The following is a 27903-nucleotide window of genomic DNA, read 5'->3' as shown; positions in this document are numbered from 1 at the left end:
AAAGAGAAAAATATTTTAAATCTAAAGAGTAAATCTGATTTTCTCAGGGGTGTTTATGATTATCGCACCTTTTGGTGACAACCGGTCTGGCCTAGTGTGTGGTGACCCTGCCTGTTTGAATCCCGGTAAGGGCATTTATTTGTGTGATGACTGATGAGAGTGATTGATGAGCACAGATATTTGTTCCTGAGTCATGGATGTTTTCTATGTATACAAATATTTACTGTGGGACTCAGTCAATCTGTGTAAGAATGTCTTATAATATTTATTTATATACCTATTTATTATTTATTTTATTTGGTATGGAACACCACAAACATGCTTTCATAGGTTCCGTGTAACTTGTAAGGGAAGCTAACTTAGCTTTTTCTTCATCACTGATGTTCTATACATTCACTGTAGGCCAACACTTCCCAATTCTTCAAGCATCCCATTTTGCTGCTTCTCTGCTCCAGGTGGTTCTGCAATTTTTTTGATGTCATTCTCCTATCTTAATTGTTGGAGGTCTCCAGGTTAGGTGTAGTAAACTAGCTGTTAACATTTAGTAAATAGAGCTAGGGCTACACATTAGGTTAGAACATAACATAAGACACTCCTATTATAGTTTACTTAATAGCAATTATCTTTTAATGAAGTGGATTATTGGATGTATTCAATCCACCCAACTAGTAGTAGGTTGTTATAACACGGATTTACCTAACTTTATGCCTAAACTTCTTAAACCATGAATAGAGCTAAAATCATTATTAAAATAGGCACGCATTTCATTGCGATTACAGCCCTTACTTACGAGCATTCTACCAATATAAATTGAACTTAATAAGACAACCATAAAGCGAATGTATAGTTGCAGAAACCTGTTTGCAACAACACAACCAATACGTTTAATCCAAGCCAATACGTTTATTGACGACTCACTACTTGACGAACACTTGCGATGATAAAACTAAAACAAAACCCATTCCTTGCAAAAATATGATGAGTTGTAAAGGCGCGCAGGTAGTTATGAGTAACAAAAATATTAATTTGAGAATGCTTCTAAGAAATTGAAATAATATTTACAAAGTAAAATTTTGCTGTGCAGCAACCAATTCCATCAAATATTACTTTTAGGGGACCCAATTTTTTTTATTATTTCAATTGGTGTAAGAGCGTTTTCATATTTTCCGATCCGATATCGGACGTGGGACCGATATCCTGTATATTATAGGCGTCATCTTTGACATCCTTCCTACCTGCCATATCGGATGAGATAATTAGAAAACGCTCTAAGAATTCCACATACTGTTTCAGGGTATCAGAAGCTGCAAAATAAGACTAGTCTATAGACATAGATATTGTGTAAATTAATTAACTACACCGAATCGCATCTTATTTGTTAAACACATTGTCAGATGTGCTATTATGATAGGTATCTTAAACTCAATGATTCCCCGATAAATAGCTAGTGTTAATGAAGTACGCGACGCGGGCCTCGGATCGAGCGCTACGTTAAATCAATCCCGCGCAAGTGGACAAACCAGTCGGGCAGCTGGGCGGACGTGGCCCGGCGCAAGTCAGAACCTCCCAACCTACCTCTTGCTTGAAAGTTTAATCTACCAAGCAAGGTTAATCTACCTATCATTACTTATTTCATTGACTTCGTGGAACATTAACTATGTTTATAATTCGAAGGTTAAATGTCTCTACATTTATATTATTTTATGCCGTTTCTACGGTCATAAGATGCGTCAAGTGTAGTTTCATATCTCCCTTAAAATCTCCTATTTGAATAAGGTACAGTTTAATCAGGATGTTTAGGTACTATCGTGAAATTTTACACTTGTCACATGCACACATCACAGCTGTCTGCAGCTGACTCTATGCACGATAAGGCCCATAATCTGTATCTTGTGTTGAATTCCCACGAGTGATGAGATGCCAACTGCATTTGACATACGATACAGATGCTATTCCGAGACAATCTTCTCTTTTGACCTTTCGTTTTCGAGGAAAACATATTAATCCTGTTTTCTGTTATTAATAAGACTTTAGTGACTGTTACGTATACTTTAGGGTTCCTAAATGTCCATTAGAGTCATGTCATGTGTCACTGTTAATAGATAAGTTTCCCGTTGAAACCAACCGCTACCGCTAACTCTTGCGCATTGTGCGCAAAGATCCAAGAGCAACTCCTTACGTCCGCCGGCAGTCGGCATCGTCCGGAGACCTGTCTCCCGGGAATATCTCTTGATGCCTGACGATGTGAGACGCGTTTAAGATAACGCAGCAGTCAATGGCCTGTACCGGGCCCGCAGATACCACTGATTAAAGAGTTTCGTCTTTAAATGTGTGTATCAGCCCTGGTAGTAACGAAAATCACCGGTGGCATCTGGATGTCTGGACATGATAGCAATTCAGATGTTGCAAACATGTTTGCATGAGTGTAACTTATGCTTAAGCATTTTTTTTTAAATGTAAAACAAAACATTATTCTATAGGTATGCGCAGCCTACGGTTATCAGCGAAAATGCAAAAGTAATGAAAGACAGACGCTGAGAGGAATTTTTTTATTTAGATTTGAAGTCCATTAACAGTGTTTGTGCTGGATTTATACGCTTGTTCGATTGTAGATACGATAAACAATTAAACATACCAAACTATGATATATATTGTAATATTAAATTGTATTCTTGAATAGTTTGCCTTTCTATTCGATTTAACATAAAACCACATCCAAGAGCTTTCTTCGTGTCATGCACGATTAGAAAAGAAAGTTACGTATTCATATTTCATAGGCACTATGGGTGTGCCGAGGGAGGCTCTATTGTGCCTGCCTGTGCTCATTACCTGCCTCTTATCTGTCATTGGCAGCACAATGCTAATGCAAACAATGCTGTAAAACTCTGCCTGCCCGGTAATGGTTCTCCTTTAACAAACCATTCAATATAATACTTCCTACTAACGTAACAAACGGGATACAAACGAATTAAATTGACGCCTTTGTGATAAAAAAGGGAGAGGTATAGGTATTAGATGTTCAAAAAATTGTAAAATAATCGGAGGAGCCTGCGTGTCTACCTTTCCAACCTTTAGAAGAACTAGAGAAGTTGTTGTGGTTTTAACGTTTTATTGAGGGGCAAAGGATCCCGAAAGGTCTCTCAATTCCCTAATCCCCAATTATCCTTTTAAATAAAGTAAGCCAGATAAAGGGTCTGTTTACAAATCAATCACTTCATATTAATTTGGGTAACAGATAATTCCTGATTTACCGATGAGTTAGGTTCTGTATTAAACGATTTCAAGAAATCTGTTACTGATGGTCTGGGCTTTTATGGACAGATGACGCAGAAGATTTAATGTTTATGTAACGAAAAATAACGCACACAATATGCTGTGTGTTTATAACGGGTAACACCAGGGACTCCTTTTCGAGTTTCTTAAAGAGCAGCTGACGAAGACACTGAGCATACGGCTTTAGCCTCGTTGATTTACTGCCATTGCAAGATAAAGCCGAAACGAGGTGACGTCAAAAATCTGTTTTCTCTCGGGCCATAAACTCTGTTGGATTTCTCTGGCCTCCTTTGTGATGTATTGCACAATGACTCCGGGATGGTCCGTGCATCTTCGATACTTTACCTACAGCGTATTGTTTCGACCGGCGGATGGGCGTCGTCGGCATTCTGATCCGATTTACAATTCGTTCCGACTTTCTTTACAATGTTAACAATAAGCCACATGCACAGTATCAAAGCGTTTTGTCATTTCCTTGCCACCCGGCGTGATTTGTTTCAGTACTAAATTCTCGAAACTTAAAATCAAAGAGAACAACGCCTACTTTTACTTGCCTGATAAATCTCTAAAATGTTTTAGCGAATGGCTTTTTAGTTGAAATATGAACTCTACCTGAGCCGGGCAGTCAGTAAAACTTTACAATGTCCCTAATTTGAGATTTATAGTCCCGCTCAGTGATGAATGGCTATTGTGAAATACGATATTGTGCCCAAGTAAAACAAAGAATGCGGTCCTCGCTTGGAATTCAAATTTTGTTTTTTATAAAATATACACACACGTTAATGATTGTTTGTTTTGATACTTAAATTTGAATCATACATATACGTACCTATTTGGAAAGTGTTTGTTGAAATGAACGCGTGCTATTATCAACTCTTAAAAATATATAATTGGGATTTAATGGCGTTCTCTCCCGAAAAGCGACATTTGGTAAAGTGGAGTGTGGAGTGGATAGAAGTGCTTCAGAGAGAGTTTTGAGATTTATATAAAAATTGATATGAAATTACACTACTTATAAATTTATTGTGCATTCTCCTTTGAAAGTATGTACTTAATACTTATACACTACGAATACCTAGTTTTGTAGAAATAATCCCTTACCTCTGCTTATAAAATACAATCTTTATAGGCTCGTTAACGCGCACCCAACGTACTTATTTACACTGTTGGTACCTATCCAGCGACACAATGGTTTTCTTGCCTACAATGATCGTCAATAGCTTTAAGATCATACGCGCGTTGACCTCCGCGGCTCGGACGCGGAAATAATTCGAATTACGTAAGCCAAGTCGAACATTTTTTATTGCTCCATTAAATGAGGCACGAAAGGTGGAGACTCGGAGAGCGTCTCAACACAACAAATAAACGAACTTCTCCGATGATACGGCTATTAGTCTTCCTACTGGTGATTGCCACTCGGATGGAAGCCGTTTGATCGTGACGAGTAATTAATTGTTCATTTATGTACTCGGTATCCATAAAAGAACATACGAGCTGCTAAATTATGTAGTCAGTTAAGTAACCTCATTCGGACTGTAAAAACAGACATGGTGGATACAGAAATTTGAAGATAGTATCTTCGATGTTTAAACCAAACATATTTTATTTAAAAAGCTACAGTATTCTTTGAGTCGACATGTATTTTATAATAGCTATGCCTATATAGTGGACAAATATTGCGACAATATGTTTTAACAACCCTTGATACCGGATGCGTTGCTCACATGTTCACCAGACGGTCGAAGAAACGTGTGCTCCCATTCTATCTGTTCCCACAGCCAGTAACCGAGGGGATCGAGTCAAGGTTAGCTATGCGAATCTAATAAAATACTTAACTCGACACAAAAACAAGACGTTGTTACACGTCTCAGTGTTCAATGTATTTACTCGTACTTGGTGAAGCGGCGTTGCGTGCGGCAGGTGTTTGCGGTCCTGAACTTATATTCGCATCGTACTGATACTCAGTTGTACAAACGAGTTTATTTATAGTTGCGCCGCACAAGGCAGATAAAATTAAAAGAAATTATCGGAGACAAATTACGATAGCGTTTAATGGGCAAAAGAGAAGATTATACTTAGCAGTTTTGTACGTTATAACATCGCATTTTTGAATCTTTTTCCGAGGTCTTATCAGATACCTACAGAATTACAGGTCATTTTCTTATTTGCGTGAATTATGGAATTAAATAGTTATATTATGATTTATGGCTATGATGACAGGTTGGGAAATATTTAAAGTAAAACTGTTTAAATAATACTTAGCTGTGAATGTTTTCACTTAATGTTTTCGTGTTTCTGTGTCATCACATCACAAAAACCGGCCCGACCACTCTTCTTAACAAAATGACTGTACCGAATCGGTCTCCGACAATTTCGACACAAAATTCAAACTCTTAAAGTCTTAAACGTTGTTGATTATTGAAACAACAAAAGCCTTGAAATGGCTAGGTTATTTTCATAATTCTCAACAAGCAGTAAGTAGCACGAGTATATCAGTGAAGGTAACGCGTGGCTGTTACGCGTCAGAGCGGCCATTCACCTGCCAATGTAATTTAACAAAAATGTACACCACTTATGTGTTTAAATACTTATTCCTTTTTTTTTAAAGGCAGCCTTTTTATGCTACTATAACAATACAAACGTTACTTGATAATGATAACCGATTGATGAAGGGAGCGTAATAGTTTTTAAGTGCATAAGCATTATGTTTAATAATTATCTTGTTATTTGGCAAGTTCAGTAGACTTCCCTATTTTTTAACCCTTTCGAGCTTTCTAAGTTACTTTTGACATACATATTGGAAGGATGATCACACTAATACAATTAATAAGTGTATTTAAATTTCATTCCAATGTAACGCACGTAATAGTTACCCAAAAAGGTTCCAATACTTCCAATCCACATTAAGTAAACCTTGTATGAAAAACAAAAGTTTCTTATTTCAATGATAATTTTTTTTAATACTATGTCGGTGGCAAACAAGCATACGGTCCGCCTGATGGAAAGCGGTCACCGTCACCTAATATAGACGCCTGCAACTCAAGGAGTGTCACGTGCGCGTTGGCAACCCATTAGAAACGTGTACACTCATTTTTGCTGTGTTAAGTATACAGCAAAAAACAAATGACAATTTCATATATGGATTGGAACATTTTTGCGAAACTATTACGTCCGTTTCTAAAAGCTGTTTCCACGGAAATCGTTTAATACTTAAGGAATATTCTTATACTGACATTATACCGGCATAAATTAGACTGAAAATACACATTAAAGTTAATGTTAAGCTTATTGCGGTACGGTACGCAATATTAATAACATGAAACGTGAACTGACTCCGTTTGAATTGACTTAATTACTAGCTTTTGACACAGGTAAGACATGAAGATCGAAACCCGTTCGTATTACCGAAGTGGTCCGACGAGAATCGAGAACCGAACAATGTCATTTATTCAATACAACTTTCGTGAACAATAAGGTTCAGCAAAGTCGTGTTGTGACAGTAGAAGTTTAAGCAAAATACTGACGCGCATTTTGGCACCTTTTGAAGAGTTCCAAAATTAGACGTCCCTTATCGAGCGACCCCGACCCATATCAGCTTTACTCCCCTCGCATGAATAAATAAAAGCTCAATTTGTAGCTCACTCGTTTACGGACGCATTGATATAAATGCCTCCGGCCTAAAATGGACTCTCATGCTTAACCCGCAACTTGAAAGAGCGGCATAAAGAAGTCCCATTATAGCCTTTTAAGAGCTCTTTTGTGCTGGTCGTCAACAGGTTATGAAAAATCAATCACCCGCTTTGAGTGGCCAGTCCTGTACAATTTATTCAATTATGTGATAATTATTTAGCTTCCATATAATACGCTAGTCTTATTTTGTTAACTTAAGTGCCTTTACTACATAGATGTTGTTTGAAAGTTCTGGGACCTGTTTTTATGCACGTGTTTCGTTAAAAATTATAAACTTGTATTAGAACGATTGTGACAGTGTCACTTGGTAATCTAGTAAGCGAGATACATTCACATGTCATGTTACAAATCTTTGACTGATTTTTATTGGACTATTTTTATAGAATACAGTGATTGTTTACAATCAGGCAAGGCGGTAAGGGCATTTATTTGTGTGATGAACGCAGATATTTGTTCCTGAGTCATGGATGTTCTATGTATATAAGTTTTTGTATATTATTTATATCGTTGTCTGAGTACCTGCAACACAAGCCTTCTTGAGCTTACCGTGGGACTCAGTCAATCTGTGTAAGAATGTCCTATAATATTTATTTATTATTTATTTATTTATCAGGCCATTTCCAGTTGCCACCGACGTAATATTAAAATATATGCCTGTTTAATGTTTATTTATCAATTAATCTATTTGTCTAGTTGTCTGTGTGGTGACGGGTTAAGAATTTCACCACCCCCTTTCTTCCCATGGGTGTCGTAGAAGGCGACTATGGGCTATGGGTCAAATTGTGGCGTAGGCGAGAGGCTGGCAACCTGTCACTGCAATGCCACAGTTTCGTTTTCTTTCAACCCCTTATTTGCCAAGAGTGGCACTGAAGCTTTAGTAGTTTCATGTGTTCTGCCTACCCCTTTATGGGATACAGGCGTGATTGTATGTATGTATGTATATAATCTATTTGTTTGTTTGTTCAAGTTCCACCAAGGCTTTGTGTCTTTCAGAAATGAATAAGTATTATGTATGTGCCGTGTACACCTTTGCAAAGTTGTCATAATACTATCAAGCATTATAAAAATATGAATTTATACGACTAGTCGAACAGGATCGAAAGTAAACAAATATCCATATCCTCGAGCGTCAACACGTTTTAGCTTATATGTTTACACACACGGGGTGCATAATGACGTAAAACATGTACGACAGCCGGGAAGTGCTCGAATATCGTGTATCGGGTGGTGTTGTGATCGCTTAGTGAATGTTCAGGTAGTTTAGTATGTACTGTCTAAGAGCTGTGATTCTGTGAACCTCACGAACATCTTTGAGTTTTGGAATTAAATCTAAATCGGTCGGGAGAATCAGGTGGGGTCTAAAAATCTCGTATCATATTATTTCATTCGGTCAATAAAGTGAAGTTTGATTTCGTACAAATTGAGCATGCAACGAAATAGCATGCGGTTTTTGATACATTGTGGCCAGCCGGCGTAGCCGAATGGCAATCGTCGGCGCCAGACGCCGGCATAAATACAGTCTGGCTCTGTCGCGCCAATACGCAAGAGCGATAGAGATAGAGCTACGAAACATATGTACATAGCTGGGCACCGTTAATCAAATAGTTAACTTCGTTAATCGTTAATCCGTTACTTAAAAAGTTAACTTCGTTAATCGTTAAAGCGATACATGTCGGTAGATTTAACGGAAGTTAAAGTTAATCGATAATTCGTTAACACGTCATAAAAATAGGACTTCACTGTAGGTATTATGTATTTGTATTTACTTAGTATCTACCAAAAACCATTAAAACCTGTGACGCCAATCGGTAAAAAACCGAAATGTAATAATTACGGTCTCTTCGGGCTTTTACCGCTATTGGTTGGCTAAATCCTAGGTTTTACTTCGGATTGGTAATTATTGGGTCATTCATGCGGTCGCGATCGTGGTGCGTCGGTTCTTCAGATTGAGATTTGAGACGACAATTCGATGCTGTGGGCCACGATAACTTGGTAGAGTAATCTAAGGCCCGCCGGACTCGATGCGTCGGTTGCGCGATTGGTCTGTCATGCCTGATGATTGCACTCTATTCCCAGGTTAGTGATCGATCTAGCACGTCTAATAAGATTTAGAAGATCTCGAATAAGTGATCCAAAGTCGCCAATTGGTCTTTAGACTGTTTATAACCGACGGATCTGCTTTTACCGATAAATACTAGGTTTTGCCGTACGAGTACTACGGGCTTTTACAGTAGCAGTCAGGACGTGGTATTCGCGACGCAGCGAGCCGCTTGGGGTGCTGGATTAACGATTAACGGACTCGATGAAATTTAACGGAAGTTAACGAATCCGTTAACATTTTTTAAAGTTAACTTAAAAGTTAATCCGTTAACCGAAATGTTAACTTCGTTAATTAACGATTAACGGATTAACGAGTTAATGCCCAGCTATGCATATGTATATTATCGTGAGCGTTTGTGCATTTGGCTACGTACCAGTGGCGGCTGGTGAAAATTTCTGCTAGGCAACATTGAGCAAAAAGAAACCTTTCTTTACATTAGGTACTTTATTAGTAATCAATTTTAGGCAAGCCGGTGGGAATCGGCTTATATGAATCAGCCGCTGCTGCTACGTACCCAGTTATAAGGTCTCTAAGGACTTTGAATGTTAACGTTGAAATTGTGTCGTAGGTCTTACGTCGCACTCGGTAAACTAACAAAAAATATACTGCCAGAGAGTTCATTAGAGCCAGTATATCTGCATTCGCGTCGAGGTCAATTTGAACTGGTCTAAAGACTCTCGCCCTCGCTCGGGATACAAACGGGAATATATCTGTGTTTACCTCGCGAGCTCATTCGGTATTATAAAATATAAATAATATTATAAAAGGGATCGATGTTGACGCGAGCCTTCGTCAAAGTCGCGGCGTTTGGGGGTTTACACCTCCTACTGTGTAACTAAATTATGTTCATTTGCTCACAAATAATGTTACAGTCAAGGGGTTGAACTTTTTGTTATTTGATTTCAATTTATGTCAAAATTAGTGTGCTGGGCTGCTGGTACTATAAAGGGAAGTCATTATAATGCCGAGGCGGGCGGATTTACCTAATTGATTTTTAATCTAACTCGAACTGGGAAAACTTCCAATTGTTATGGCAGATAGACATGAGTGCTACCTGATCTGATACAATGCACTCAATGTTGTTTCTTGGTTTAAAAGATTGCAACGGTGTTGTGATAGCATGTTAATATAGGTAAACTACGGTACGGTACTGTACAATATCGTGTGTCCATAATCATTTAATAAACTCCATATTGTTCACAATGGCGTCGTGTCTCATCTCGTTACGATAGTGTTGTCTTACCATAAACGAGTAGTAAAATATGTACAAGTGTTCTGAATTCTGGATACGATGATAAATTGGTCACAAGAACAGCAGGAGAATAATTTAACAAAATAAGGCCTTGCTTTGAATAAGTTTGCGGAGTTCGGCCTAGTTAGATGACGGCTCCAAGTTCCAAGGCACTTGTATTCGCATTTGACATAAAGTGACTCATTTCGAGGGAAACCCTTACGTGACTCAACTTGTTATCGGGTCGCGCAGGGTTACCAGTCGTCAGGAGATATGGACATGTTGGCGTTTATATTTTGTTCTTAAACTTCTCAATTAATTAATAAATGTATTTTTGAAAATTCAAATTACTGCTTAGTTAAACGGCGTCATGGTTTAAATTCTTTAAAATATCTTGCCGGTTTGAGTGCGATGGTATGTCAGAAATTTTGTTAAAATTTTAAGTATTTTGCAAGGCCTTGCAAGCTTATGCCCGATGGAATGTCCAGAATCCACTTGGAGGAAGAAAGTTACGAATTCCGCTAACAACTGTTATTGTGTCTGGTAACCCTAACCAGGCCTCACTTATTCTCCGTGAACATAAACGACGTAAGCCCAGTCGAACTCAACGTGCGGAAGACTCTTAAGTAGCTGTAGCCCAGTTGATATCCTTAACGTTGTGGTTGTCATATTTGTGAATGAACGTAATTGAAACATAATAATAGCTTTCGTGTGTTGCGGTTGACTTCACTAAAGGCGTATGATGTGTAATTGTCTTGTTAGGGATAGGGAATATACGATAAACTGTTTACGTTTACTTATATTTTATTAATACGATCGAGTCTCACGAAAGCTTTATAGCTAAATAATTTAAATCGTTGGTATTTACATTTTTCATGTTTGTTTTCTTAATACGTGCTGTAATCACGCAAGTGCCGTAACTTAAGATTTTTTTAAAGCTATTAGCCAATTTATCAGCAAAACTTAACGACAGCGCATGGCGTGCACATTACATGTCAAGGATAATTAGGTTTAAATACCTACATCAAATAAGATAGGGTTAATTAATGGTTAGGTTATGTTAGTAAAGTAAGATTTTCTTCATGGCGTAATACATTTAATACGGCAATCGCTCCGTCGCGTTAATATACTTTCATTGCTTCCTATTGTTTTTTTCTACGCGCCTATCCTTTAGTAAGTAATACTTCCAAACCAAATAATAATGAGGCTGGGGTACTTTAATTTTGATGTACCTAATAAACTAGAAACAAAATCAATGTTCCATTTCTAAATTTAATGTAAGTAACCAGTAAAATCTGTTTTCGAATAGAGGTATCCTTTAGTAAGTAATACTTCCAAATAATAATGAGTGGGGTACTTTAATTTTGATGTACCTAATAAACTAGAAACAAAATCAATGTTCCATTTCTAAATTTAATGTAAGTAACCAGTAAAATCTGTTTTCGAATAGAGGTATCCTTTAGTAAGTAATACTTCCAAATAATAATGAGTGGGGTACTTTAATTTTGATGTACCTAATAAACTAGAAACAAAATCAATGTTCCATTTCTAAATTTAATGTAAGTAACCAGTAATAGTATTTTATGCAACTGGTGGTTAAAAGAGGTCAAAAAAGGCGAGTGGCGTGGGTAACAATTTGAGGCGGAGCCGAAAATTGTTAATAAAGACGCCACGAGCATTTTTTGACTCAGTTAAACACCGTTGCATACAATACTTTTTCTACGACCAAGCACTTACTTTGAAAGAAAATTATAAATTCAATAAATACCTACTTTCAGTCATCTTAGTTATCTAGTGGACCACCTACCATTTCGAATATGCAGTTTGAGTGCAAACATGAAAATAAAACTGTCTATGGTACATGGTTCTTTGAAGCCTGGCCACTAAGACGAATCGAGCCGAGTTGAATCGAGTTCTCATACATTTGAATGCGATTCGACGCGTCGCCAATGATCGCAGCAGAAAACGAACGAGTCTCGACTCTGCGAATGCCAGGCTTTATCTGACATTCTAAGGTTGGCAACAATGTACCTATTTCATACAATATTTGAATTTTCTACGATGAAGTGATTGGTTTGTTAAGTTGGTAGCAATGTATTTACTGAACTGTAACAGCTATATCGTGCTACTGCTACTAAATGTTTTCAGGGTATAGACTAGATAGACTTGTCCTGACATCTTTTATGTAGGGTTTTAAAGTACTATGCACGACCTTGTAAGTCACGAATAACAGTACGGGAGTAGAAAAAATCTGTTTTCGAATAGAGGTAAAACATTAAACATTTCAAAGATTCATAGGTGCTAAATCGTTAAACCCTGTCTACCGAACAGAGTTGCCTACATTTGAAGTAGATTAAACATGTAGTGCATGGTCTCACGATTCGGTGGCCGCCAGCCAAAAGCCACCCCACACTATCCAATTCGAGCGGGCCATTGTGTCCGCTGGAATGTCTATTGTGAAATATCGCTAGCGTGCTTTTTAAATCATCGTATTTATTTATTGTATAAAATTTTCTGAAATCATCGCTGTGTTCATATTTAGTTGTACTGCACTCTGGTTTAATTCCTTAGTGACCGGCCACACCAGAGCGTCGCGTGTCTCGGGGCGCGCAACGGGCGTCCGCGCCACGCCGCTTCAGTGTAATTCAAAAAACGCCTCCTCAGTACATTTTGTATAGGAAAGACGTAAGACGCGCCCCAGGTGGCGTGGCGGCGGCGGGGCGCGCGCCGCGCCGCTTGGCGGCGCGCCTTACGTCCTTCCTATACAAAATGTACTGAGGAGACGCTTTTTGAATTACACTCAGGTGGCGTGGCGCGGACGCCCTTTGCGCGCCCCGAGACACGCGACGCATAAGTGGGAACGCTGCCTTAAGACGCTACGGGAGCGAAAATGCTAAAATGGAAAGGAGTCCCCCTTTCAATTTGGGAATTTCAGTTAAATATACTAGTGTTATTAACTAGATTTATCGAAAAAAAAATGCCCATTAAGAACAACTCAGTTAAAAGATATTGCGAAAAAATCTTTAAAATCGAGGTTCTGCTCTCGACTGTTTCCTCCTTCAAAACTTATTTAAAGGGAACGAAATTTGAGAATCTGAATAACAATGAAATAATCTGTGTCGGACCGTTTAGATTTTTTGCCTAATTGTTATCGATCTTGAGTATCACACCTTTTTTTGAGCCATATTGAAAAAGGCCGTTTTTAGAAATTTTTGATTGGCTCTAGCGTCTTTTACAATAAAAATAGCAAAAAAATCAAAACGGTCCGACACAGATAAAAATAATAATAATCTGTGTTGAAAAAATCATTGCTCTATCTTCAAAAACCAGGGAGGAAATAGACGAGAGCGTTTGTATGGAGAATTGACCTGTATCATATCGTCTTAAGTAAGCGATTGTCCGCTTTACACCTTCGTATTCGTATATTTCTTCTCGGCTTACTCCAATTTAAGCTTGACTTGGACTGTTTGAACAGTGTTTACTACAGAACTAGTAGAGTATGGTTTAATGTATTCCTATTCCGTGGTGTTTACCCAGCAAGGTGCGCTCAAACAGACAGTTGTATTTCAAGGACGCTGTTGTTTGCATGTCGATAGTGGAAATTTGAATTTGTAAAAATATAAAAATACTGAGAAAACGTTATCCTAATCAATTCGTATACATATCAATATGTATTATGTATTTAAGCATATCACAAGGTTCTGATCATGAAGGAGGCAGGGACCGGAACCGCTTACCATAACCGGGGTTTTTCATAGGCTTATTTTAGAAGTTGTTTTAAAAACCCCAACCATAATGGTAACCTTTTGTAAGGGTGACTGTTTGATAGGGTAAGCCTATCTGATACAGTTAACTTAAATAACCTCTAACGAAAACCAAAATCAGTCTTAAAGGTTACCCTATCATTTTAGTTATTAAACCGTTTAAGCAACTTTAATCTCTGCGCACATTGAAATTCAACTTATTATTGAATAACCATAGCGAGTACAAGCTCATACGTATCGTCTCTAAACAAGTTTATGTCGATTCAAATAACGTAGTTTTATGTCGATTCAAACAATATTGGACTTTAAAACCTTACACTAAAATTTAAAACATAATTGACCTGAATTATCATAGTGTGTTTTGGCATTGAATGCATTCGTAGCGCGCGCCGAGTCGTTCTATTGTTTATCTATCTTACCTGTGCGTTTCCGAACAATTCTAGTTTTAGCTTTTTAAAGATCAACCTCTTGTTTGACCGTCGGACCATCTCAGCAAAGACGCTCATACTCGAGAGCAAATTTTAGTAAAGAACTAACTACAAAAAATATTGTGAAAGAACAAAGCAAATAATTATATCGATATCTTACGATTAGATAATTGAAAACATCTTCTCAATTGGGCTTTGTTAAAAATGTCAAAATAGCTATTTATGCAACAAGTGCGGAAAGTAGGTGATTTCTGATGAGTGTCATATAAGCCATACGAGTCGGAATTTCGGAAATCATCTTTGCGCACATGTTTCAAAGTTTTCAAACAATGCTTTACTTTGCATTGTGCGAGTAAATAAAAAAACATAATAAGACAAAATACTTTAGTAATTATTAAAATTAAAAGTTATGTTAGTACAATTTTCGAATTTGAAAGACATTGGTTTTATGGGACTTATAATAGTAAAGTTCAAAATAAAATAAAAAAATTGAAAATTAAAAAGCACTAGTGCGGAAAAGTATTACTTTCCACACGATTTTTATGGGACTGATAGTGAAGTTAAATAACTTCACTATCAGTCCCAGTCATCAGTTAAGTTAAAGTTAAAAGCAAAATAAAAAAAAATGTTTAAAGCACCAGTGAATATTGTGGAAAAGTACCTACTTCTTTCCGCACAATTTTGCTTCATAGAAAACGCACTTTTCGAGCACATACATTCTAATAGCTATTTTTATGGGACTAATAGTGAAGTTCAAAATTTAAAGAAAAATGAAAAGTAAAAAGCACTAGTGCGGAAAAGTACTTTCCGCACGATTTTGGTTCATAGAAAACGCACTTTTCGAGCACATACAGTGCTATTTTTATGGGACTGATAGAGAAGTAAAAAATTAAAAAAAAAGTAAAAAGCACTAGTACGGAAAAGTACTACTTTCCGCACGATTTTTCTGGGATAGACAGTGAAGTTCAAAATTTAAAAAAAAATTAAAAGTAAAAAGCACTAGTAACTAGTGCGGAAAAGTAGGTACTACTATCCGTACAATTTTGCTTCATAGAATACGCACTTTTCGAGCACATACATTGTAATAGCTATTTTTATGGGACTGATAGTGAAGTCCTAAATAAAATAAAAAATTAAAAGTAAAAAGTACCAGTGCCGAAAAGTACTCTACTTTCCGCACGATCTTACTTTATAGGAAACGCACTTTTGTAATAGCTATTTTTATGGGACTGATAGTGAAGTTCAAAATTAAAAGTAAAAAACACTAGTGAGGAAAAGTATTACTTTCCGCACGATTTTCCGGGAACGGATAGTGAAGTTCAAAATGTAAAAAAAAGAAAAGTAAAAAGCACTAGTGTGGAAAAGTATTACTTTCCGCACGATTTTGTTTCATAGGAAACGCACTTCTCGAGCACACATACATTATAATAGCTATTTTTATGAGACTCATAGCGAAGTTCATAATTAAAAAAAAAATAAAGTAAAAAGCACTAGTTTGAAAAAGTACTACTTTCCACACGATTTTTCTGGGACGTATAGTGAAGTTCAAAATTTAAAAACATTTGAAAAGTAAAAAGCGCTAGTGCGGAAAAGTACTACTTTCCGCACAATGTTGCTACATAGAAATCGCATATTTTTTAAACATATGGTTCAAAAGTTAGAGGGGGGGGACGCATTTTTTTCCTTTAGGAGCGATTATTTCCAAAAATATTAATATTATCAAAAAACGATCTTAGTAAACCATTATTAATTTTTAAATACCTATCCAAAAATATATCATACGTTGGGGTTGGAATAAAAAAAAATTCAGCCCCCACTTTACATGTAGGGGGGGTACCCCAATAAAACATTTTTTTCCATTTTTTATTTTTGAACTTTGTTGGCGTGATTAATATACATATTGGTACCAAATTTCAGCTGTCTAGTGCTAACGGTTACTGAGATTATCCGTGGACGGACGGACGGACGGACGGACGGACGGACGGACGGACGGACGGACGGACGGACGGACGGACGGACGGACGGACGGACGGACGGACAGACAGACAGACAGACATGGCGAAACTATAAGGGTTCCTAGTTGACTACGGAACCCTAAAAGTAGGTACAAAACCTTGCTTGCTGTAAAAACCTACTTCATTTTATTCCCTTATAATATACTGATGAGTACGAGTAGGTCAATAATTGTACTATCAAATACAGAAACTAAATGACGTACATGTCAAATGGTAATAACTACGCAAATTCGAGTGCATGCGTCTGAGACAAGCTCTATCTATAGCAAACCAGTTTAAATGTAGAAAGACAACAAGGAACGGATAAAGCTTACCATAACTCAATGAAAACAGGTTTTAAAAACCCTATCGCGATAGGGTTTCGGAGTTAACTTAGTTAGTAGTTATGGTAACCTCATAGTAACAGATTCAATAAGCTTACCGTTTTAAAAGGTTACCTTTAAAAAAGCTTACCGTTTTATTTAGTAAGAAAATTGATTGGGTAAGCAAATTGATGAAGTTAAGCCTAAAAAGGGGTTTTCCGGTCCCTGGAAGGAGGAAGATCTTGATCTTACGAGATGCAAACATTGATTTTACGGGATAATATAGTTAAAGATAGATTTGTAATACAATATCCGGATGAGAACATTAAATATTAACCTAGCTTCAATAATCCTTACAAAACATTGCGTGTTATAAACGGAGTCGAAGCTACAAGTGACGGTCTGTTTACGACCCAGTTTCTGCAGGTCAGCGCGGGACGAATCTCCGTCGTTAACACTTCGAACGCGCGTTAACGCTCTTCTTTAGACAGTTATTTCGAGTGCCACTGTTTCTGTTTATTTTGCTCTAAACTTATTTTATAGCTACTTGAACTTATACGCTTGTGGTTACGCGTGCGTTGGTTGCAAAACGAGGTCCGAGGGTCTACCGAAATTTTTATATTCGTTTTTTTTTACTTTTGGCCATTGTGTCCATTAAATAATAAGAATTAAAGAAGCCATAACCTTTTTAGGGTTCCGTAGTCAACTAGGAACCCTTATAGTTTCGCCATGTCTGTCTGTCTGTCCGTCCGTCCGTCCGTCCGTCCGTCCGCGGATAATCTCAGTAACCTTTAGCACTAGACAGCTGAAATTTGGAACCAATATGTATATCAATCACGCCAACAAAGTGCAAAAATAAAAAAACCGCCCAAGAGCGTGTCGGGCCACGCTCAGTGTAGGGTTCCGTAGTTTTCCGTATTTTTCTCAAAAACGACTGAACCTATCAAGTTCAAAACAATTTTCCTAGAAAGTCTTTATAAAGGTCTACTTTTGTGATTTTTTTCATATTTTTTAAACATATGGTTCAAAAGTTAGAGGGGGGGGACGCACTTTTTTTTCCTTTAGGAGCGATTATTTCCGAAAATATTAATATTATCAAAAAACGATCTTAGTAAACCCTTATTCATTTTTAAATACCTATCCAACAATATATCACACGTTGGGGTTGGAATGAAAAAAAATATCAGCCCCCACTTTGCATGTAGGGGGGGTACCCTAATAAAACATTTTTTTCCAATTTTTATTTTTGCACTTTGTTGGCGTGATTGATATACATATTGGTACCAAATTTCAGCTTTCTAGTGCTTACGGTTACTGAGATTATCCGCGGACGGACGGACGGACGGACGGACGGACGGACGGACGGACGGACGGACGGACGGACGGACGGACGGACAGACAGACATGGCGAAACTATAAGGGTTCCTAGTTGACTACGGAACCCTAAAAATGGAAAAAATGTTTTATTAGGGTACCCCCCCTACATGTAAAGTGGGGGCTGATATTTTTTTTCATTCCAACCCCAACGTGTGATATATTGTTGGATAGGTAATTAAAAATGAATAAGGGTTTACTAAGATCGTTTTTAGGGTTCCGTAGCCAAAATGGCAAAAACGGAACCCTTATAGTTTCGTCATGTCCGTCTGTCCGTCTGTCCGTCTGTCCGTCTGTCCGTCTGTCACAGCCGATTTACTCGGAAACTATAAGTACTACAGTGATGAAATTTGATGGGAATATGTGTTGTATGAACCGCTACAAAATTATGACACTAAATAGTAAAAAAAAAAAGAATTGGGGGTGGGGCCCCCATACATGTAACTGAGGGATGAAAATTTTTTTTTCGATGTACATACCCGTGTGGGGTATCAATGGAAAGGTCTTTTAAAATGATATAAAGTTTTCTAAAAAACATTTTTCTTAAAGTGAACGGTTTTTGAGATATCAGCTCTCAAAGTCGTAAAAAGTATGTCCCCCCCCCTCTATTTTTATAACTACGGGGTATAAAATTCTAAAAAAAATAGAGGTGATGCATGCTAATTAACTCTTTCAACGATTTTTGGTTTGATCAAAGTATCTCTTATAGTTTTTGAGATAGGTTGATTTAACTGTAATTTTGGCAGGTGTATAAATTGACATAATAAGTTTATTATATTTGCTGCTACGGAACCCTTTGTGCGCGAGCCCGACTCGCACTTGGCCGGTTTTTGATAATATTAATATTTTCGGAAATAATCGCTCCTAAAGGAAAAAAAGTGCGTCCCCCCCCCCTCTAACTTTTGAACCATAAGTTTAAAAAATATGAAAAAAATCACAAAAGTAGAACTTTATAAAGACTTTCTAGGAAAATTGTTTTGAACTTGATAGGTTCAGTAGTTTCTGAGAAAAATAAGGAAAACTATACGGAACCCTACACTGAGCGTGGCCCGACACGCTCTTGGCCGGTTTTTTATAGACTTGTATATGTTTTATAAAATATTCGTGTGATTTATCGATGGCTATTATTGCAGATGAAGACATCATTAAAGAAGATTATGTAGTTGCAGTTGCAAATTCACATTACACGCAAATCCTCTTAGGTAAACCTTCATCAAAGGTTATTAAATTACCTACTTCTAGAGGTCACAAATAAAGCTCAAGCTCAAGACATTTTATCCTGAGGTTTTCGCCTTCGTTTTTGCTTTAAAAATATAATATCGATATCAGAATAATATTTGTTTGTATCTGAAAGCTTGTTCAGATTAGATAGACGATCCTGGAATACCTATTCGGATTAGCCTTATAGCATTCACATTGGCGACACAAACTGGCATAGAGCCAGCTTTTATATTAAGTGCCATGAGTCTGTACTGTACCCAACCTAAACTTCTATGGTAAGGCATTACCACCTGCTTTCCTGTTTTGTGATATTATACATGTTAACATACTACCTGCAACAAGGAATGCCTGTAATTTGTATAAATTCTATGTCTTCCTGTAATTAAATAGATATGACTCACTTATGCTGCATAGCTAAAAAAAATCATTACATTACTTTAATGTAGGCTTTCTACACAATGTTTAACGCTATATGATTGGACAGGCATATCAGCAGAACCGAATTAATATTTTACATGCCATTTGCAATGCATGAAATGGGTAGAAATAGGTAAGCTTCACATTTTCATCAGAAAACAATTAATGAAAGTATTTTGCCATTTTTCCTACAACAGGTTAAATAAATAACCATCCAGCTTAATTAAAAGATCTCGTTGCGTTATGCAATTGGTAATTAATTGGTACTCTCATTTTTACGAAACGAGGGCAGTTTTCTATCGTTCGCCAGTAACGCCAATTTGCCACGTGACGTTACTAGCCACTCACTTGTTATTTTTCAGTTCTTTTACCATAATTAGGTAAATCGATATCAAGGTAACATTTAATAAAGATGACCGGTAGCTACCGAGCTACGTATACGTTACCAAAAGGAAATGAGTAGCTCAGTCATACCAAGATAAGTAAGATAAGGCCCCATTTAGACGGTGCGAGAACTCGCATACGAGTTTTATTACATTGCGGTATTTGATGGCTGTGCAAAATTAATCTAACCTCAACAGCCCGCAATGTAACTAAAATCGCATGCGAGTTCGCACGCCGTCTAAATCAGGCCTAAGTTGTAAGCAATTTGCACAGCCCTGCCGGTAGTACCGGTGCATGTTATTAAACGTCAAATCTCTATGAAAGTTATGACCTTGCTCAGGCGTCTGTAAAATCTCTGTCACCTTAGCTTGCTATGAATTTAAAATAATGTTTATCTCTGTTATATTTCTAAACACTAGGTATTAAATAGCCAGTTTAGATATCGTAATGAATGCAAATGATCTGTATCTAACAAGTCCAGTCTGACGAGGATAATGCTGTAATGTATTAGTCATATTTGTCAAGGCCGCGATGGGGACTGTTCTCTCATAATCTTGCCATTTAATATTTTCTTAGAACTCGACATTCATATTAAACGTTATTTTATTTTTACATTTTTACAAGAATAGTAAACTAGTCATCACTTTATCAGTCACATCAGTACATATTAATATGTAGAATAAGTAGAATTACAGTTGCATGCATTTTTAAGGTGACTTGCACGGGTAGCATGGTCGCGCGATAGACGATAAAATATCAGGCCGTCCCTATCGCACTATTAGTAAGTGCGATAGGAACGGCCATATGTTTTATCATTTATCGCGCGACCATAATTGCCTGCTTGAGGTTCTTACTAGCTGATCATAGTAGACGGACGTGCGTGCGTGGTATCGCAGATATCATCTATTGTTTATTTGTTATTTTAAAGGAAAAAATAATTGATGATTTCTATCAATAATAACATCACTCATTTCGAGAAGAAATTGCATGTTTGTGCCAATAAAGTTTCCTACATCGTATTATATGGAATATAATATAATTTCTTCAGTTAAGTGACTATAATACAAGCTAGATTATTTTTTGTACGTAATTCAGTAAATTACGTCGCATATCATTGGCAGACGTTAATGTCAACGCAGTCTGTTATGTATTATAAAATTTGTCTTGCGCTTGCGTGCGAAAAAGACGCAAATTAAACGGATACTTCCTGTTAAATTCAATTTACTATCAGTAAATATTCCTGTCTGCAATTAACGTTTATGTTTTCGGTAATAAATAAGCAGTAGTTAGCGGAATCAGTAAACAACAGGATCGTTGAGCGGGCAAGGTGCGAAAGGGTTGGCGTGTTGAGTAATTATTGTAGGCAGCTGCTATGCATACGCGCACGCTCCCCCAAACGTGCATGCGATTGCTAAATACCCCAATCAAAATTGGACCTCAATAATAATACTTGCCCACTAGTCGTTTTCGGTACTGATATAAAAGCAGAGCAGAAATTATTCGCGAGAAAAGAAACATCCGGAAGTATGTATTTCTTGCGGATACTTATACCTAAGGCTTTGTACGTAGCATAGAGATGAGTGGAGAAAACCAAAAGGTTGTTACGGCTATGAAGATGTGTTCAAGGATGGACAAATTGGACATATTTTCAGGAAAGATTATCTCACTTATTTAACTCGGGTCGGTCACCGGTGGACTTGGTAGCTTTTTCTTTCGTATATGGTATCGATTTCAGTTCACTTTCTTATTAACTTTATTTACAAATGGCTTCGTAGCTTCGTATAATTAAAGGAAATTTAAAAGGATCGTCCAGAGAGTCTGTGGCACCGGCGTGTGCGGTAGTGAACACATACCTACTCGTTCAATCGTCGTCATTCATCGGGGTAAAGCGCATGTCAATGCACATAGTGCACTCGATGCACGACCGCGAACACCCTGTGCAGCGGTCGAAACCGAGACTACGAACAAAAAAGGCTGGTAAACAAAATCTTTTTGCGGTTGCGGCTTACCTTTACCGAGCGACCAGACCGTGAACAATCGTGAATTATCATGTGGAGCGCTTACAGACATACACATAATAGACTTGTCATGGGGGGCAACACGAGCTACTGCTCACAGAGCGCAAAAGGCCGAGTCGAATGTTGCAGTTTATTTTTAATCACGTCAATCGCAGTAACCAGGGACCGGACAACCCCTTCCGCGCTACAAGCCTTTCATTGGGAATCCCTAACGTAAGGACGACCCAATCGAGAGACTCTCCCTTTCGAACTGCAAGCCCATTCATTTGACTAGCCCTTACAAAAAACTAACCAAAACAATAAAGCTAGCCCTGTGCATTGGCTTAGCGCTATCCGATACGGCTTGCAAGCCTTTAATAAGGGTTACCCTTATTTTAAGCGCTATTTATAAGGCTTTCCCTTTTGTTAAAGCGTAGTCGAGCCTTGCGTAAAAGAGACAGGATTATGAATCTAAGCTATTGTAAGAACAGGAAGGAAAATGCGCTGTTGCCACTCCGCACTATGCGCCCCATTTTTAATTTTGTAACGAAACATGTTTTCGTTGGATAAAAGTAGAACACGGCTAGAAATTATTTTTAATGAACTGGGAGACAAGGAAGTGATGGATCGCCTGATGGTAAATGATCATCGCCGCCCATAGATCAGTATGTACGTTCGTACGTATGAATGTATGTAGGTATGTATGAATGTATGTAGGTATGTATGTATGAATATAATTATGTATTGGGTTGGTAAGAAAGTAATGAGCGATCGATTGAATTCCAAATAAAATTTTTGAGAGAGTTCTAGAATCTTCTATGGTCGAAAGTATATAAAGGGCGAGTCGCACAGTTTCTCGTCAGTCATTCACTAGCTGTCGCCGAGCTAATATAAGGAAGAAAATGGACGAATTAAAACTGCATGTAAGGCATTGCTTACTATATGAATTTCAGTCTGGCCATTCAGCCGCCGAAGCAGTGCGTAATATATGTCAGCGTGTTGCTCCTGAAGTTGTGTCTGAGGCCACGGCGAAAAGATGGTTCCAGCGGTTTCGTAGTGGCGACTTTTCATTATCAGATTAACCTAAGTCTGGTCGACCGGTGAAGATTGATGTAGCCAAATTAAAAACCTTAATTGAAGGAGATCCGAGGCTAACGAGTCGTACTCTTGCTACCGAGTTAGGCTGCTCTCATGTCACCATAGAAACACATTTACACGAGTTGGGAAAAAACTACAAATACAGTGTTTGGATACCGCACGAACTTGATAGAGATCAACTAAACCGCCGTGCCGATATCTGCATACAACTTCTGTCTTTTCGCCGCACATTCAACTGGTTGGACCATCTTATCACTGGAGATGAAAAATGGGTCTTATATATATATCACACACGCAAACGTCAGTGGCTAGCTCCAAACGAAAAAGGAATAAGGACTGTATCGATAAGTATAAGGACAAAACAAACCTCGTCTAAATGTTGACATGTGCATAATTTTATATTATTATGTTCCGAGAGTATGATCTGAAGGTATTGGAAAGCACTATTTGATATAAGAAGGTCTAATTTTTATTTTATTTTAGAGACTTTATGGTACTTTCATTAAGGTCTAGCAAATAAATTTCGGACAACCCCTATCTGGCTTAATTTGAGAATATTTCATTGACTGTTTGTACGATTTCAACAAACAAAGGTTAATATGTTGCCAAAATATATTCTTTAAGAGTCCTCTTCATGGTTTTTCAATTGGGTACTTTCAGAATAAATGCGGTGAATTTATATAATTAAAAAAAACGCTATTTTGAGCAACGTTCCGGATTGTCGTAAATTTTTGATGCAAGCAGGATGAGAGAAACAGATAAAAAAATTAGCCATAGGCCAAAGTCTAACTGACATTCACGGTGTTTGAACAGTGCCTAAACCAAATCGATATAAACAGTGTATGATAGTTAAATTCGACATCAAAGTCGGAGTTAGAGGAAGCACCATGCCACATTCTCTAAATGGCCGCCATACACAGATCCTGAACTTTATTTCTTAAAAATAACTATGGCTAGACTATGTCTAGATATTCTGCTTTGTGGATCATATGTCGTTGAGGTTCACACAGTACAATTTTTTTTCGCAATCGTATCGTTTTTTACGCACTTTGTGAATTTTCTAGTAGCATTTGTCCGGAATCGTAATTGTTACTCGGGAGGATTAAGTCAATACTGTCTAAACCACTTGCTTTACGTCGAGTTTCTAGGATAAAATGTGAACCTCATTATGTGCCTTATTAAGCCTATGTCATGTTTTAAGAAAAAAATATAATAGCAAATAAATACGGCTACTCAAAGTTGTCCTCATACTTAACGATAATTGCAAAAGTGTAAATATGTATGTATGCATGTAAATATACAGTGTTGGCCGAAAATCAATACAATTAACCATTAACATTACACATTGAAAACGTTAATTGCCAACATAAAAACAAGCCGTTTTCGTCATCCAACTCGCCTTGATGAGTTAATTGGGTGAGCAGTTCCTAAGATAGAGCTGATGCCGTGAACCCTGGCTTTTCCCAGGGGAACGCGGGTTTGGTTTAACATAGGCAAGCGCTGTTTTCGTCATCGGACTTGTTTTGATGAGTACTTGAGTGAGCAGTAACCAAGGTAGAGCTGATGCTGAACCCTGGCTATTCCTAGGGGAACGCGGGTTTGGAGTAACATAGGCAAGCGCTGTTTTCGTCATCGGACTTGTCTTGATGAGTACTTGTGTGAGCAGTAACCAAGGTAGAGCTGATGCTGAACCCTGGCTACTCCTAAGGGAACTCGGGTTTCGTGCAACATAGGCAAACGCTGTTTTCTTCATCGGACTTGTATTGATGAGTACTTGAGTGAGCAGTAACCAAGGTAGAGCTGATGCTGAACCCTGGCTTTTCCCAGGGGAACGCGGGTTTGGAGTAACATAGGCAAGCGCTGTTTTCTTCACCGGACTTGTCTTGGTGAGTACTTGAGTGAGCAGTAACCAAGGTAGAGCTGATGCTGAACCCTGGCTTTTCCCAGGGGAACGCGGGTTTGGAATAACATAGGCAAGCGCTGTTTTCTTCACCGGACTTGTCTTGGTGAGTACTTGTGTGAGCAGTAACCAAGGTAGAGCTGATGCTGAACCCTGGCTATTCCTAGGGGAACGCGGGTTTGGAGTAACATAGGCAAGCGCTGTTTTCGTCATCGGACTTGTCTTGATGAGTACTTGAGTGAGCAGTAACCAAGGTAGAGCTGATGCTGAACCCTGGCTATTCCTAAGGGAACTCGGGTTTCGTGCAACATAGGCAAACGCTGTTTTCGTCATCGGACTTGTCTTGATGAGTACTTGAGTGAGCAGTAACCAAGGTAGAGCTGATGCTGAACCCTGGCTTTCCCCAGGGGAACGCGGGTTCGGTGTAACATAGGCAAGCGCTGTTTTCGTCATCGGACTTGTTTTGATGAGTACTTGAGTGAGCAGTAACCAGGGTAGAGCTGATGCTGAACCCTGGCTATTCCTAGGGGAACTCGGGTTTCGTGCAACATAGGCAAACGCTGTTTTCGTCATCGGATTTGTCTTGATGAGTACTTGAGTGAGCAGTAACCAAGGTAGAGCTGATGCTGAACCCTGGCTATTCCTAGGGAACTCGGGTTTCGTGCAACATAGGTAAACGCTGTTTTTGTCAGCGGACTTGTCTTGATGAGTACTGGTAAAGCTGATATTGAACTCTGGCTGTACCTAGGGGAACTTAGGTTTGGTGCAACATAGACAAACCCGGTTTCCGTTATAGGCCCTGCCTTTATGAGGACTTGGGTGCGCAGTACCCAAGCCACTGCTGTAGCTGAGACCTGGTGGTACCTAGGGGAACTCAGGTTCGGTGCAATATAAATAAACGCTGTTTTCTGTTCATAGTATGTTTCGTGTGAAATATCTTAGACTCGTCTTTATGACTGGTACTTGGTTGAGTTGAGTAGTACCATAGAATCTGTCAAACTATTTCTGTTGATTGTTGTGAATTCTATGAAGATCGTTTGAAACAGAAATACTTTTCTGGTGGCAATCAAGCATACAGCCCGTCTGATAGTAAATAGTTACCGCAGTCTATGGACGCTTGGAACTCCAGTATTCTCTTTATTCCCTGTGTTACTATTAGTGAAATCGACTGTACTTAATTTTGATATTCAAATGGATATACATACGTATTTTTTTAGACATAAATAAAGTGTTTTATGTATGGCAAATTAATAAATTTGTTCTAACTACTTGATGTTAATATTCACTTCTGGTAGGATTTTTGTTCAGTTAATATTATATTTTATGCCTAACTTGACATTGCATGAAATATTTCTATATTATAATGCACCGAAACCAGAGTTGCCCTAGATACCGCCAGGGCTCAGCTACAACGCTGTCTTGGCTATTGCGCACCCAAGTCCTCGTCAAGACAAGTCCGATGACGCAAACAGAGTTTGCCTATGTTACACCAAACCCGAGTTCCCCTAGGTACAGCCAGGTTTCAGCATCAGCTCTATCTTGGGTACAGCTCACCCAAATACTCATTAAGACAAGTCCAATGACGAAAACAGCGTTTGCCTGTGTTACACTAAACCCGAGTTCCCCTAGGTGCAAACAGGGTTCAGCATCAGCTACACTTCGGGTACTGCTCACTCAAGTACTCATCAAGACAAGTCCGATGACGAAAACAGCGTTTGCCTGTGTTACACTAAACCCGAGTTCCCCTAGGTGCAGCCAGAGTTCAGCAACAGCTGGACTTTGGGTACTGCTTGCTCGAGTACTCATCAAGACAAGTCCGATGACGAAAACAGCGGTTGCCTGGGTTACACTAAACCCGAGTTCCCCTAGGTGCAGCCAGGGTTCAGCATCAGCTGGATTTCGGGTACTGCTCACTCGAGTACTCATCAAGACAAGTCCGATGACGAAACAGCGTTTGCCTGTGTTACACTAAACCCGAGTTCCCTAGGTGCAGCCAGGGTTCAGCATCAGCTGGACTTTGGGTATTGCTCACTCGAGTAGTCATCAAGACAAGTCCGATGACGAAAACAGCGTTTGCCTGTGTTACACTAAACCCGAGTTCCCATAGGTGCAGCCAGGGTTCAGCATCAGCTGGAATTTGGGTACTGCTCACTCGAGTACTCATCAAGACAAGTCCGATGACGAAAACAGCGTTTGCCTGTGTTACACTAAACCCGAGTTCCCCTAGATGCAGCCAGGGTTCAGCATCAGCTGGACTTCGGGTACTGCTCACTCGCTCATCAAGACAAGTCCGATGACGAAAACAGCGTTTGCCTGTGTTACACTAAACCCGAGTTCCCCTAGATGCAGCCAGGGTTCAGCATCAGCTGGACTTCGGGTACTGCTCACTCGAGTACTCATCAAGACAAGTCCGATGACGAAAACAGCGTTTGCCTGTGTTTCACTAAACCCGAGTTCCCCTAGGTGCAGCCAAGGTTCAGCATCAGCTGGAATTCGGGTACTGCTCACTCGAGTACTCATCAAGACAAGTCCGTGTCGAAACCAGCGTTTGCCTGTGTTACACTAAACCCGAGTTCCCCTAGGTGCAGCCAGGGTTCAGCATCATCTAGACTTCGGGTACTCATCAAGACAAGTCCGATAAAAAAAACCGGCCAAGAGCGTGTCGGGCCACGCTCAGTGTAGGGTTCCGAAGTTTTCCATATGTTTCT

At 38.6% G+C, this 27903-nt stretch overlaps 1 protein-coding gene across 1 annotated transcript in view; it reads left to right on the top strand.

The window, feature by feature from the left end:
- Nucleotides 1-27903, top strand: part of LOC125242636 — a 75256-nt gene that overhangs the window by 2137 nt on the left and 45216 nt on the right. The gene's annotated exons all lie outside the window — the stretch shown is intronic.

The sequence above is a fragment of the Leguminivora glycinivorella genome, chromosome 3 (genome assembly GCF_023078275.1).
Source record: "Leguminivora glycinivorella isolate SPB_JAAS2020 chromosome 3, LegGlyc_1.1, whole genome shotgun sequence".
NCBI lineage: Eukaryota > Metazoa > Arthropoda > Insecta > Lepidoptera > Tortricidae > Leguminivora > Leguminivora glycinivorella.
This window is presented reverse-complemented; position numbering and strand designations above follow the sequence as displayed.